Source organism: Peromyscus maniculatus, chromosome 2 (assembly GCF_049852395.1).
Source record: "Peromyscus maniculatus bairdii isolate BWxNUB_F1_BW_parent chromosome 2, HU_Pman_BW_mat_3.1, whole genome shotgun sequence".
Lineage (NCBI taxonomy): Eukaryota > Metazoa > Chordata > Mammalia > Rodentia > Cricetidae > Peromyscus > Peromyscus maniculatus.
Genome location: NC_134853.1, coordinates 132,106,818 through 132,122,343, shown reverse-complemented (window position 1 = coordinate 132,122,343; position 15,526 = coordinate 132,106,818). Strand labels below are relative to the sequence as shown.

General features: G+C 38.9%; 1 protein-coding gene and 1 long non-coding RNA gene across 15 annotated transcripts in view; one reads left to right on the top strand and one right to left on the bottom strand.

Annotated features, from left to right (window-relative positions):
- LOC102924940 (AGBL carboxypeptidase 4) overlaps positions 1 to 15,526 on the bottom strand; it is a 1,182,350-nt gene that overhangs the window by 303,735 nt on the left and 863,089 nt on the right. The gene's annotated exons all lie outside the window — the stretch shown is intronic.
- LOC143271943 (uncharacterized) overlaps positions 1 to 15,526 on the top strand; it is a 54,817-nt gene that overhangs the window by 21,125 nt on the left and 18,166 nt on the right. Inside the window, exon 2 of the long non-coding RNA XR_013049282.1 lies at positions 11,024 to 11,107. This is a non-coding gene — a long non-coding RNA (uncharacterized LOC143271943). The remainder of the gene's footprint in view (positions 1 to 11,023; positions 11,108 to 15,526) is intronic.

Genomic DNA, 15,526 nt, shown 5'->3' with positions numbered 1-15,526 from the left:
GAGGGGAAAGCAATGAAAGATATACCATGATAGAGATATCATGGGGATAGAGAGAAACCCAGTGCTAGGGAAGTTGCCAGGAAACCCCAAGGATGACCCCAGCCTGGACTACTAGCAATAATGGAGAGGGTACCTGAACTGAACTGCCTTACCCCAGAGATAAGACTAGCGAATACCCTGTCATCACAGAGCTTTTCTCCAATGACTGATGGAAGCAGATGCAGAGATCCATAGCCAATCACCAGGTAGAGCTCTAGGACTCCAGTCAAAGAGAGAGAAGAGGGATTCTATGAGCAAGTGCATCAGGATCATGATGTGGAAACATATAGGGATGGCCAAACCAAACTATTGGGAACTCATGAAAGTTGGTTCAATGGCTGTGGAGCCTACACGAGACTGGAGTAGGCCCTCTGCATGGCGAGACAGTTGTGTAGCTTGATCTACTTTAGGAGCCCCCTGATGGTAGGATCAGAATCCATCTCTGGTGCATGAGCAGGCCTTTCTGAGCCCACTACCTTGAGGCAGGGGGAAGGGCTTGGATTTGCCTCTACTGGAGGCATTGCCTTCTTGTGGGTGGGAGTGGGGAATGGGTTGGGAGGAGGAGGCTGGGGGTCAGGAGGAGGGAAGAGGGGGATCTTTGATTGGTATGTAAAATGAATGAAAAAATTTTCTTAATACAAATAAATAAATAATTTAAAAGATTATAGACTTAAAAAACAACAAAAAAAGAAAGTATGGGCTAATTAATTTGGTGGTAGAAAATTCAAGACATTTAGGTTGTAGCATGGTTATTGATGGTTGTCTTTAGCAAGGCTCACATGGAGAAGTAGGAGCAAAAAGAAGAGCAGAATTTGAAAAACATGAAAGGTTTGGCAAGTAAGGGGAAGCCAAACACTGTGCGGTAGGATAAGATGAAAGGTACTTTGAGAGTGTTTCAGGAATTGATAGGACCCTACTTATCATAGTATAAAGTATAGGACTATAAACACATTTAAGATTATTTTCCTTGATGAGACAAACATGTCCATGGCACCTTGCTTATATAGGGCCACCTACAACAGTGTTTTGTTAGGTCCAGCCACCCAGGCCCTCAGAGGCTGTTGGAGCCATGGTCCACAGGGACTACATTTCTACTTGAGCTGGGAGAAGAACTTAGCATTAGACAATAGTGCTTTTTTGCAGGCATACATAATCTGAGAGTTACACAGTCATGGAGATTTCCACCAAGATTCCAAAGAAAAGCCTGTAAGACTTGGAAGATACACAGTTTCCAGGTTGCCTAGTAGGTGCCCTCCATCAGAATGAGCACAACCCACCCAATGCCAGCTTCTCTGTTTGTGTGCCTGTCACTTCTTCATTCCTGTGTTTCCCTAGACAGGTTTCTAAGACCAGGCCATGCAGGATGTGGCACTTCATACACAAAGTGAAACAGACTAGTTCAGGTATGGGGAGTTTCATTTTATGTGGAGATATGTGCCCAAATGGTGAAAGGCCAGAATACTGTCCAAAGGAGGGTTTGAAAGGAAATTCGACTGAGCAGAAAAGCATGCCATAATGATTTCCGATGTCATGATGCATGGGATAAGCAATTAGCAGTCAATATTATCAAGCATTTTTAAACTACAGAACTAGCTTCAATCTTCTACAACCATCTTCTTTGGATCATTCCTAAATAATTGTCCTGATTAATGTCCACATCAAAGGTGCTGCAATTTTCTTGTAAGATATATTTCTCTCTTTGTACATGTCACGTTGCCCAGTAGAAGGATTACTCTATCAAAAACATCTCCATTCTTGTGTAAGTAGATGAAATAGTTTAAAGATGGCATTTCTATAAACCAAAGAGAGCAGACTTTGGAATAACATGCCTAGCCACTTACACAACCTCACCTGGGTGATTTGGAGTAAATGAAATAACACATCTACATTTTAGTCTTTTCTTTTCCAAAAATAGTGTAGTAATATTTCTAGTTACAGGAAGACAACTAGTATTTAGCAGGGGTATATGATTATTTCACATATAGATGTGATGTTATGCTCTACAGATGTGTTGGGCTGCATTCTTAGCTATGCTGGGATGCATGTGGCCTGCGGGCTGCAGGTTGGACATGCCTGATTTAGACAGTTTTGAGCATATGGAACCTATGAAAGAGCCCCTTAAAGTTCATTCCTTCTTTCAACTTTAAAGTTCTGGATACAAATGTTTAAATGTTTGAGGAACAAATGTTTAAGAAATATTTACTGGCTTGAATTGAATTGAATTCAATTGAAATTAAATTAAACAACCTTTTAAAAGAACCCTCTCAGTACCAACCATAGTTTCTGGCACACAGTCTGCTCATGGATGTTATAGACTAGAGTTCTATAGTGGCTTGGTTCCAGGACTGGGAAACACAGTGAAAAGAATATAGTTCTCAGAGGAGCCTCAGAGAAGAGTCGTAAGCTCACTCTGCCACCATTGTTTCATCAGAACAACTTCTACTTACAGCTACTTCCTCATCCGTGGCTGAGAGAGAGACCTGATAAGTCGCTTTCACCCCTCTACACTTATATGAAACAAAGGACTTGAATTTGGGCTGTGATACTAGGGACACTCAGAAATCACATCCTTTCCTGCCTGGGCCTAGATAGAGTTGTCCCTGAGCAGGAATGTGGAAAACAACCGTTCCTCTTTTTCATCTTGCTGGCTTCCCTTTGAAGTCCTTTTACTGTGACATTGAATGGGTCACAACAATTGCAAACATCTGAGCCATTATCTCATTGTTCTAAACGACCTATTTTTGCCACTGGCTCTGTAACTATTTCTCTTTAGGTGATTTCTGAAGAATTTCATGGCCTTAATGAGTACATCAATTATTGTTCATGGAAGAGCCCATATTTCCTTAAAGGTTATTTGAAGGTTGATTGCTATCTTTGAGCTTATATCCAGCAAATCTATCTCAGCCTTATGAATGTACTTGACCTTTTTATAGGTACAGGGGAAAAATAAGAGAACAAAAGTTAATTTAGACTTCTATAATACAACTTTTTTTTTCTAAAAGAAGTGAAAGGGCATTGAAATCGATATCTTCACAATAACATGCTCATGAATGTTGGGACTCAGTACTCTCATTTTGCTAACTCGAGATTGGGGATTCTGAATAGTTTTCAATCCCGCATTCTTCTTGCACCATGAAGTCTGTTGTATTGTATCCACACAATGCCACTGCACACTCATTATGGGAGTACCAGTGGTCCTGAAAAGGTCAGTTAGTTAGAAATGTCAGTATTCAATGGAGATACGCAGACCTGTGTGTGCATGGATCCAATTAGAGCAGCCGGGCAACACTGCTGAAACCCAGAATCCTAATGAGGGAGTAGAGGAAAGGTGGCAGTTCTAGCTCCCCCCAACCCCCCGCACCCCCGCCACATACACCTTTTCTCTGTATTAAAAAGAGTGGAGCTTGCTTTTCAGCTACCCTACATGTAGGTGGTTACGCTTTACCAAATTCCACTTAGGCTCCAGGTGGGCTGGGAGGGGAACTCCTGCTTCTGCAAAGGACTAGAGCAGGCCCGGTAATGAAGAAGGCAGGAGCCATAATTTAGACTTCAGATCAGTGAAATGCATTGTGGTTCAAAACTTACCCAATAAGAAGAAAATACCATTCTTATTAAGTTCACTTGTAAACTCCTACTATGTGCCAGTAAAATCTTGAAGTAAAAGCTTGTCTTTTTTTTTTAAATGAACTCAAGGCAGTGGTGCAAACAGACATTAAGAGTGAATTAAAATAAGGATGTACATGTCTCCTGAATTCATCTGTACTGGTATTGGTATGGTTTTTACTTCTAATTTATCATAGCTATTTTGAGAAACTCCAGTGGTCAGGACCCAGCAAGTTGCAGTGATGTTGAATCATTATAAAGTTCCTAAACATTCTTTCCACTTCAGTGTTTCTCTTATTGATACAGTGCATACACTAGCACCTGTGGGTGGTGCTGTGCATGGGCCATTCTAGCTGCCCATGTTCTTGTTTGTTCTCGCCACTAATCCTTATCCAAACCTTCACTTGTCCCCCACCAGACCCATCTGGTGTCTCTGGGCTCACAACCACAGTTCTCTCTCTCTCTCTCTCTCTCTCTCTCTCTCTCTCTCTCTCTCTCTCTCTCTCTCTCTCTCTCTCTCTCTCTCTCCTGGTTTTCTTATGATAAAATTCAGGTTTATTTAATCTGTACTGCTTGATACCACAAATTTGAACATTCTCTGAGAAGTCTCAGAGTTTTATTGGAAAAAATTGCTCAGATAAACAAACAAACAAAACCCCAGGCTAATTCCATTATAAGTAATTCAGGGGCCATCCTTTAAGAACTTAGGAACGGCTTTACAATGGACATAACCAGACATCTAAATTAAGGATGTAGTGGTGGGTGATGCAGTGAACAACATCCTGTTTAACAAGCCCATCTTCTGTTGTTGTTTTTTTTTAGAAGGAAAAATTTCTAAGGGACATCCATCCATGCATCTATGCATCCTTGCATCTATCCATCCATCCATCCATCCATCCATCCATCCATCCATCCATCCACCCAAGAGTAGATTTTAGTTGGGCTGGGCTGATTCCCCTGGTGGTTTTAGTTTCTAGGGAGAAATACATCAGGCTTGTAAGGCAACAGTTCAGAATCTACCTGGAGAAGAAGAAATTATACTGAAGGCCCGAACACTTGGCACTTGAAGTGCCTCTTGGCACTTCAGAGAATTGACTAATGGGTTGGGTCTTGTGTAGTAGGAAAAAAATAGCAAGTACATGTAGTGACCATGCCCAGGGAAGAATAGCCTATAGCCACAATGAGCATTTCCAAAGTCTTCATATGGGCCACACACATACATTATCTCATCTAATACTCATATCAATCCCATGAGGTCTGAATTATTAGCTCTATTTTAGTGAGGAAATAACTAAAGTGTTGAGAAATTGCTTTTTCCAAAATCATATCAAGAGAAAATGATAATGATGTGAAGGGGGATTTTGATTCCATCTCCATTGAAATTTTTCTTCTTTACTTTTTTGGGTTATAAAAACTTTATTTTTCTGTTCCCAATAGTACTGAATGAGCAATGGTGATGGCAGATCGATAAGTTTTTCCAAAAGCAAACTCCCATATTGCAGTAGCCTATCCTTATCAATTTCTTGATAAGATATCTTAGACCTGAGCTTGAAGGTTGTACACTACTATCCATGATATGCCATTGGTTCCTTGGCCCCTAGGAATTTCTCATCTATGTACATGGATCACACCTTGTCTCAACTCAGCATCAGCTCCACACTGATTTACCAAGCATGTAGAGGGCATTGGTATAAGCAAGAAACTAGACAGTGAGCAACAAGCTTCTTTTCCTATATGAGAGAATATTACTTTTATTAGGTCATTAAACAAATATAAGTCTTGTGTTTATGACCAATGCAAAGGCCCTTGTAGTTTTAGGTCTATGTTAAGACAGAAGGATGCTGATATACAAATAAGGCTCTTTTAAGATGTTTTGCCTTCATGTATGACTGTGTACCATGTATGTACCTGGTGTCTATGGAGGTCAGAAAAGTGTGTCAGATACCCTGCGACTAGAGTTCAGACAGCTGTTGGGAATTGAATCCTGGTCCTCTGGAAGAGTAGTCAGTGTCATAACTACTAAGACATCTCCCTGCCCCCAAATATAACTATTTTAAATGAAATAACTGAACTTCTTTCTATGAAACTTTTGTCAATCTCAATAAGCTGGACTATCCCCATATATCTTGACATTAAGGGGACCTTCCTTGGAGGTGTGAGAAAAGGTAAGTGGATCTGAAGTAACAAAAGAGAAAAAATTCATCATCATCATCATCATCATCATCATCATCATCCTTCTAGCCAAGCTAGTCCCTGGTGTCCACTGAAAGATTCTCATTTCGTGTCTTTCACATCCTATACATTTATCTCTTCAGAAAGTAAGGTTTGTTTACACAACTCACAGTGTACTATAGATACTTTATGACTTTTCTAGATTTGGGTATCTACTCTGCTCTTTCTTGGATTGGCAATGCTGAAGGAAGTCAGTTCTCATGTTGTAACACAAGAAGCCCAATAAAGAAGTCTATGAGGCAAGGAACAGAGGTGTCCTGCCCAAACTCAGTACCAATTCACCATCCACGTGGACAAATCATCTTGAGAGACAATTCTCTACTCAACCTTCCAAATAAGTACAGCCTTGGCCGACATTATCATTGCAACATCATGGTAGATCCTGAACTAGAGTCATGTAGCTAAGCCACCACTGGAATCCTGACCTACAAGAACTATGATATTATCAATCTTAATTCCTCTTTGAAAGGCCTCAGGTCTGGGGTGATTGGTGATGTGGCAAGGCAATCACAGTAACAACTATTTGTTTCTAACTTATCTGGACTGTCCACATTACTATGCTCATAATTTTATATAGATCCTATTTGGTTTTCATAAGAGACTACCAAAGTATTGTGGCTATTTTACTAATGGCAAAATAGATGAAAAGCACAAATGAGCTTTTCCAAAAAGCTAATGGAACAGGTAGATTCACACACACACACACACACACACACACACACACACACACACACACACACACATCACCACCACCACCACCTACTGATACTACTTTAAAGTAGTAGTAGTACTACTACTACTACTACTATTACCCCCACTCAAATAAAAATCATAAAATTGAGGGTTTCCATCACCCTTCAAATCATGGTAATTTATTTTTAACCTCATGGCTGGGCTAGAGTGACTGCAGCTGCTCTGCTTCAAAACATGTAGCTTTACATACCTACACAGACATTGCCTGATGTTCCATAAGAACAGAGAAAGACTTTTATTGCCGCACACTTTTAGTCTGTGGGTTTTTTTTTAATCTTTAGCCTCTTAATCCACAAGAACCAATATTATAGTAAAGCCAGATAAACTCTTGTTTTCCACAGAAATCCCATCATGAAGATATGTTATCAATAGAACTTCTGTTTTAGACTTTAATGTTCATTACCCATTTTTTTTCTAAAATGTATAACATGCTAAGGGCTCTATTATCATGACTTAATCTACATCTCATCCTTATGAAATAGATATTACCATCTGTGGTAGTTTGTATCATACATGTCTCATATAGTATTAGGATTTTGAACACTTGGTCCCCAGTAGACGATGCTGGTTTGGGGAGGTTTAGGAGGTATAATCTTGCTAGAAGTATGTCACTGAAGTCAGGCTTTGAGAATTTAAAGATTCACACCAATTTCTAGTTCTCTCCATTTCTAGTTCTCTCTCTCTCTGATTCGTGCTTATGGGTCAATATATGAGCTCTCAGCTTGCTGCTCTAGCCTGCCTGCTGCCATGTTTACCTGTGATGGTGGTGGACTTGTATCCATGTGGAACCCATCAGCCCCAATAAATCTTTCCTTCTATAAGTTACCTTGGTCATGGTGTTATAATACAGCAAAAGAAAAGTAACCAACACATCATTTATTTTTGATAGAAAACTAAGCTCCAAGGCAGTGAAATGACCTTCATAGAAACATGGATTTCAAAAGTAGTAGAATCAAGACTAGAGTCCATACATATTGGGCTCCCTGACCCCTTCTTTACATTCTTGACTTGTGGCTGAAAATGCATCCTAATCTATATCTGCTAAGCACAGGATCTAATCTTTATGGCTTGTTATTTCCAAGGTCTTGCATCCACTCATGATATTCTTAGCCCTTAATATAGGCTGGGCATTAACCAGAAAGGCTCTTCCTTAAGTTCAAGATATTATATTACCTATGCCTAATAATGAATCTTGTCACTGCCCAGAAATTCTGGCTATGGAGGTCCTAGAACTTTTGGATGAAAAGGGTGCAAAGGTTATCTTACTTAGCATTTACTGTTAATTTGGTACTGTCTGAAATCACCTGAAAAAGCATCTTGAGTAACTGTCTTTATTAGGTTGGCTTGTGGACATGCCTATGAGGGACTGTTTTGATGATTAGCTGATGCAGGAGTGTAACCAGCTCAATGTAGGGTGGCAATATCCCTAGTCAGGTGGTTCTGGGCATATAAAAAAGCTAGCTAAGAGTGAGTCTAAGTGTGAGTGAGGCAGAGTAGCTTGTAAGCAGTGCTCCTCCACAATTCCTGTCTTGAGTTCCTACTCTGATAGATTGTGACATGGAAAAGTGAGCCAGTTAACTTTTTTATCCCCAGGTTGCTTTTTGTCAGAGTATTTTATTACAGCAATGCAAAGTAAACTGGAACGGACTTTGGTACCACAATAGGGGATGTTGCTGCACTGGATCTTAACATGTGAATTTTTATGACTTTGGAGTATTTTGTTGGAAGACTGTGGAGGATTTTGAACCTTTTTACTGGAAAAGCTGCTGAGTGTTCAGAGCTTAATAAACTGTTGTAGGAACCTGGAAGATAATTAAAACAAAAATATGGACTATAGAGGTCTGGCTTCAGTTTTCAGAAGGGAGCAAGGACTTAAGGACTGAACTGTGTACAATTCATGTGATAGTTTGACTGAGAATTTTTTATGTGCTGGTCACGTTGGGTCTGGAGAATCAACCATCAATAACTGTGAGGTGAAACCTGTACTTCACTGAGTCCATGACTACTGGTGAGCTGGGGTTGGAAAATCAACTATGATTAATAAGAGATCAGCACCATTAAGGTTAAATCTTCCAGAAAGTATTTCCTCGGGGTCAACACACAAAAGTTGTGGTCCACTGTGGTGGTATTGTGTTTCCCAAAATATTGTGTGCCCTAATAAACTTATCTGGGGTCAGAGACGGAACAGCCACTAGATACAAAGGCTAGAAAATGGTGGCACTCACACCTTTAATCCTAGCACTCCAGAGATAGAAATCCCTCTGGATCTCTGTGAGTTTAAGGCCATATTGGAAATGGCCAGGCATGGTGACACATGCCTTTAATCCCAGAAAGTGAGCCTTTAATCCCAGGGAGTGGTGGTAGAAAGCAGAAAGGTATATAATGTGTGAGGACCAGAAACTAGCAGCATTTGGTCAGGCTTCTAGCAGCACAGTTCAGCTGAGAGCCATTGGGATGAGGACACAGAAGCTTCCAGTCTGAGGAAACAAGACTAGCTGAGAAGTTGGCCAGGTGAGGTTAGCTGTGACTTGTTCTGTCTCTCTGATCTTCCAGTATTCACCCCAATAACTGGCCTCAGGTTTGATTTTATTAAAAAGACTCTTTTAAGATTCATGTTACAGTCCAGAGAGGTCAAGGATTCATCTCAAGCTGGCAGATGAACTTGGCAATATGTAAGAATCACTTTTGAAGACCTGAATACTACATGATTGAAGGTATCATGGAGAGAAACTGAGGCTTACCACCATGTGGCAGGATTGGGGTCCCTACAGAATGGCTCTGAGAAGACACTGGTGAAGATGAAGCCTCAGTTACAGTGGAGACACCAAGATATTAGAGATGCTAGCACTATAGGACATCTATCAAGTCCAGTGACTAAGTGGGTGAAACCAGCCTTGGCCTAAAGGATAATCTACTTGTGCTGTGTGTGGCAGAACTGAAGAGGTGGGGTTGTCCAAGCCTTTTGGAGCCCAGAATATTATGAATGAGTTTCAGATGCTGGACACTGGGCTACAAGATCTCTCCTTATCCTACTAAAGTTTGGTTTTGCTTAAGTGCAATTGTTTTATGCTCTGGTTCTTCCCTTTTAGGATAAGAAAGTATGTAATTCAGTTTTGATTTTACAGGAGTCCACAGGTAAAAGACTTTGGATTTTTAAAAGATACCTTGGGCTCTTTAAGTTCTGACTTTAAAGTTTTTAAAAGTTGGACTGCATTTTATATTAGAATATAAACACAAGATCTTGGGGACAAAGAATGAAAGGGTATGACTTAAAAAAATGTAATGTGTTTGTGCTTTAAGTTGACAAAGAGTGAGGTGTCCTGTTAACATTAACTGTCAACTTAATGTAAGCATCCTAGAATCACCACAAAATTGAATAACTGTCTTTATTAGGTTAGTCTATTGGCATGTCTGTAAAAGAGTGTCTTAATTACTAATTGATTTAGGAGGACCTTGCCCACTATAGGCAATACTATCCATGAACAGGTAGTCTTGGGCTGAGGGTCCACTCAATATGGGGGAACTGATGCCTAATACTATAAACTTAGCCAACTACCCATGGTTAGAGAAGTCATAGAACCTAGAGGAGAACCTATCACTGCCATTTTCTAAACCAATATAGTTTTTAATTGTATTCTAAATACTTATCCTTATTCTCATAGATAAGTATAACTCTCACAGAAGTCTCCTTTCTTTCTCTTCATTCCTTCATTCCTTTCTCTCTCTCTCCTTTCTTTCTTTCGTTCTTTCTTTCTTCCTTTATTTTTTTCTGCAGCAGATGGAAACTATTATAGAGATTCTCACCTGCTCAAATGCACAGAATAAGTGGCAATGGGGTGCCAAACCCCAACTGATATATTTACAATGCAATCCCTTCATCTAAGGCTCAGGGAAGATCATAGAAGAGTGGGGAAGAAAGTTCTAAGAGTCAGAGGACTAAAATGCTTGTTGTCAGATAGTGTCTTCTGGATATAACAGGGAATCTGAAACTCATGAAATATCAATAATATGGTTGCCTAAACAAGACCTACACAATGACAACATTAATATGTACCAATGTAGATATGGACAATTTTGCAAGGCTTACCAATAGATGGAGATCTATAGGCAATAGTCTCTGAGAGAGACTATTTTCTCTAGGACATGTACCCTACTTCCACATAGGTTATCCAATCCCAAGTGTCCTAGACACATGCACATATGAACTCTAAATGTATTCAATAGGTTGTGTATTCAAAATGTAAGTAGTCAAGGACTTGAGGGGTGGGGCACAGGGGAAGTTAGAGGGATGAGAGTGATGGGTGGAAATTATATAAATAAAGTACTCATGTTTGAAATTCTCAAAACACTTTTAAAAACAAAAAAGAAGTTTAATTAAGCATTATCCTCTGAATAGGTGAGACAGACAAGCACCCTTCTCCGAGACTCCTGTTTTGAGTTCCTGTCCTGACTTCCTCCAATGATGGATGTTACCTAAAGTGTAAGTCAAATAAGCCCTTTCCTCCCCAGTTGCTTTTGGTTAGGGTGTTTTATGACAAGAAAAACCAGAAGGCAAATAGAACAAAGAGTATGGTAGGACAAATCCCTACATGCTCTGTTCTCAGACATGCTAATCTGATGTATTTATTGCCTTAGCTAGGCCACAGAGATAGTCATTGTATGATGTCCTGTGATCATTGGCCATTTCTTACCAATGTCAGGCCTCAACTTACCCCTCAATTTCAGGAGTAATGTTTATCAACCAACTCTTATCCAATTAGCAAAATAGATGTAAATATTTTAAAATGATTTTATAGTAACTCAATCGCAAAATAAGAAGCCACACAGACTCTGCTAGAACTTCTGATAACCATTTTCTTGCTTTTCTCTATTGAATTAGAATTTGGGATGATGTAGTTTGCAACTGCTACAGTCACTGTGAGACCACATGTGGCCTGGGAATGGATTCAACACTGAACACGTTGAGTTAGGAGAAGAAAAACAGACCCTGTCCGTTAAGCCCTATATCAAGATGCATAAAATGTCAGCTTTATTTCTGGATTATTCATTTACATGAACCAATGAATTGTCTATTTTTACTAAAGCTAATTTAGATTGGAATTGAAGAATTCAACTTACACAGTTTCTGTGACTTAGTTTTAGTTTTTGTGCCTTGAATTCTAGTTTCTTTAGCCTAAGGACCTGCATTCAGCTAATGCACACAGTCTTCCTAGCTCCTTTACACCTTTCTCATTCTGATGGTGATTTTCATCTTACATCCTTCCTATAGCTCAGCCTATCAAATGTGAATATTCTAAAATGTGACCCCTGAGCATTTATCTTCAACCCTCTCAGTTGAGTCCTGGGATCTGTCATCTGATATTGACTTTCTCAAATACATATCTACATGTGTACCATTCAGTTTGTGCCCCCAAGGATTAAAAGAACAAACATGCTTCCCCCAGCCTTCCTGTATTTCTCAGATTCTTTAGTTTGCTATTACATTAATTTTTAAAGATAAATAAGGTCTTAGGTAACTCAGACTGGCCTCAAACATACTTTTTTGGTGCTTTTTCTTACTGTGACAAACACCATGACCAAAAGAAACTCAGGGAGGAAAGGGTTTGCTTCTCTTTTACTTCCTCCATTAAAGGAAGTCTAGGCAGGAACTCAAATCAGGGAAGGAGATAGGAGCTGATGCAGAAGCCATGGAGGAGTTCTGCTTACTAGCTTGCTCCCCATGGTCTGCTCATCCCACTTTCTTATAGCACTTGGGACACCATCTAGGAGTGGCAGAGCCCACAGAGAGCTGGGCCATCACACATTGATCACTGATAAAGAAAATGACCTGCAGACTTCCTTGCAGGGCATCTTCTTGGTTAATATTCCTTCTTCCCAGATGACCCTGACTTGTGTCAAGTTGACATAAAAACTAGCCTGAACACTTACTATGTAATCAAGGATGGTTTTGAACTCCAGATTCTCCTGCTTCTACCTCCCAAGTACTGGGTTTGCAGCCATGCTCCATCACAGCCAGCTGTCACTGGAATTTAATAAACTGAGTAACATTTGAAGCTGATGTTTTCTCTTATTGATATAGGAGATGAAGGTGGACATAAGTGATTAGAAGGGGAAGTATAAATTTACAGCCTTTTTTAGAAAATGAGTTGGTAATAAACCTCATTAATTCCTTAAACATTAATGTTATTGGGCCCAATAATTCCACTTCTAAAGTAATTTGTATAAAAAGATATGCAAAAGAAGTAAGATTTTATTTAACCTATTATTAGAATATACTAATTACACATAATAATTGGCTTCACTATGACAATATCCATGCATGTATACAAGGTATTTTGATCATATTTACCCCCTATTTCTTTCTCTTATTTCCTTCCCACTCTCCTTGATCCTTTTGCTCTAACCAGCCTGGCTCCTTCTATTTTCATGTCTTGTTTTTGTTTTGGTGACCCAATGAATTTAGTTAGAGTTGTTTATGTGAGCATGGGTAAAGAAGGGTTATATACCACTGAAGAAAATATCTCCCCATTTCCTAGCAATCATTAACTGCCTATTAATCCTTAGAGAGTGGGACCTCATGAGCACATACTATGGTAGAATTGTTTATAGGAATAAAATGTCAATAAGTAACATAATGCTTGAAAATAGCACTTGTTTGGTAAATCAGGATACATATAAAGTATTAGATCCTTAAAAATGTGTATCCTTTGACACACTCATTGAATTCTCATGGACCTAGTAATTCCATCCTTAGTAATCTATGTTCAGACCATAGTCTAAAATATAGACAGGTACATACATGAGTTGAGAAATTATTCATAAGTTCGATGAACTAGAATGAAGTTAAATATCCAAAGTTACTGGCATAGGAAAGTATTTCTGTTGTTATACTAAGTAAAAAGTCCAGATAAAATTTCATGTTCTATATGATCTCATCTATGTAAAATAAAATTATACATGCACAGAAAAAGAAAAGAAGTAAATACATTAAAATATTTAGTAGCTATTGCCTCAGGGGAATAGCTGCTATTTTCATCTTTGTAGCAGTTCTGTGTTTCCCAGATTTTGTAGCATGGACATGTACAATCTTTTTTTAAACAGAAAAAAATGGTGGTAAAAAGATGGTAAGAATGTAAAATACATAGCAACATGAAGATTGTTTATGAAAAATAATGCTAAGTGAAAAAAGATGTATATAAAAACTTACTGTGATTGCAATTATGTAAATATGTTTCTGCACAGAGACAAGAACTGAAAAGGAAAATGTAGAAACAGAATTAGGCCTTGTATTGTGCTAGCGCTGTGGATTAGGAGTAATTTATTTTTCTTCTTTAAAGATGTTCTTGAAGCCGTTTTTAATGATGTGGATATATTTTTAAAAACATCTCCTCTGTGTTCCACTATGCTGTCTGCTCAGCTTCATAGGTCTGTGGGTCCGAAAGTGACTCTACAGTGAGAGCAGCTAGAAATGTTACCGGTCTTTGTTCTTCAAAAGGGCTGAGTTTATATGTAAGGGACTTGAGTTGGAGACATTCCCCAAAGCTGTCATGTAATGGCCTTCAGGTTGGGCCCATGAATATTTAGCATAATATTATTTTTAACCAACTTATGAAAGGAAAAAGAACTTTGTGGACATTTTTCTCCTGTATATTTCTATGATATATAGGAAATCAAATATCTCTCCAGGATGCAGCCTAGCTAGTAAGGAAGCCCCTAAGACTATGATGTTCTTGGCAGTACAGACATTCCTTGTCCCTGTCAAGATAGGTATGTTGGCTTTCTATCTGAGAAAGAAGACTGAGGACTAATTACATCCCGAGCTTACAGATGTATCTACAATGGGAAAGGATCTAGCATCACATAGTTTGGACTTACCCTGACATAATCACTTACTGTGGACATTTCTTCTATCTTTTAGCAGCTTGGTTTGTTCACCCATAGAACAGGAAAAATACTCTATGCCTTACAGGGTAGTGGAGAGAACTGTGTACAAATATACACAAATGGCTTAATATAAACTTGCCCCTGAGCAGACAGTTCTTCAATGCCAGTTTTTAGTATATATCATTGAAAGCTATGGCATATGACAAGAGTTATAAGAAAATTCAACAGAGAAATTATAGCCTTCCACAAAGAGTGCTGTAGAAAGCAGATGCCTACATTCAGAAGAGTGAATGTTACAGACTCCTCCTTTATATCTTATCAGAACATTAACTCAAAGTGGGTCAGATACCTAAACATAATAGCTAAAGATACAAAAACCTCTTAGAAGAAAATGTAAGAGTACAACCCTGTGATCCTGTGTTAGATATGACACAAAAAGTATAAGCAATCAAAGGGAAACTAGAGCTGGGGCAATGGCTCAGTGGGTTAGTACCTGCCATGTAAGTATGAGGACTTGAGTCTGGACCCCAGCACCCAAGCAAAGCAAGTATGGTGGCTTGCATCTGTAATCCCAGTGCTGGGGGCAGCAGAGGATAGGAGGAGGAGCTGGCAGATTTCTAGAGCTCATTGGCTAGCCAGCCAGCATGGCTAACCAATGAGCTACAAGCTCAGCAACAGACCCTCTCAGAAACTAAAGTACAGAGAGACCAAGGAAGAAACCTGACACTGACTTCTGGCCTTCATATGCACATGCATACACACATGCACATACTCACAGGAATATATCTATATCTATATCTATATCTATATCTATATAGATATAGATATAGATATAGATATAGATATAGATATAGATATAGATATGTGTGTGTATATGTATATGTATTTGTATATATATATATATATATATATATATATATATGATAGATATATACGATAACCACACACAACACTCATGAGAAGTGATAATTTGGACTTCATCAAAACAACAACAAAACAATATTTCAAAGAATAG